The sequence below is a fragment of the Eimeria mitis genome, genomic scaffold, assembly GCF_000499745.2.
Source record: "Eimeria mitis Houghton genomic scaffold, Emh_scaff3394, whole genome shotgun sequence".
NCBI lineage: Eukaryota > Apicomplexa > Conoidasida > Eucoccidiorida > Eimeriidae > Eimeria > Eimeria mitis.
The window spans coordinates 1-257 of NW_013571735.1; positions in this window are offsets into that span (position 1 = coordinate 1).

Below are 257 nucleotides of genomic sequence, written 5' to 3' on the forward strand. Positions count from 1 at the left end.
TGCAGCAACGGAGACACAGCAGCAAGAAATATATATATATATATATATATATATATACATATATATATATATATAGATGTATATGTATATATGTATATCAACACATAAAGCGACAAAAGAGAAGAACAAAAGAGGCTTCTTACTGCTGACAGAGACGGAGACTGTCTCCTTGTGTCTTTTATTTTTATCTCCTCTGTCTCTCTTTTTTTTTCTTTTTCTTTTTCTCTGTCTCCTTGCCCCTGACCGCTGCTGTCTTT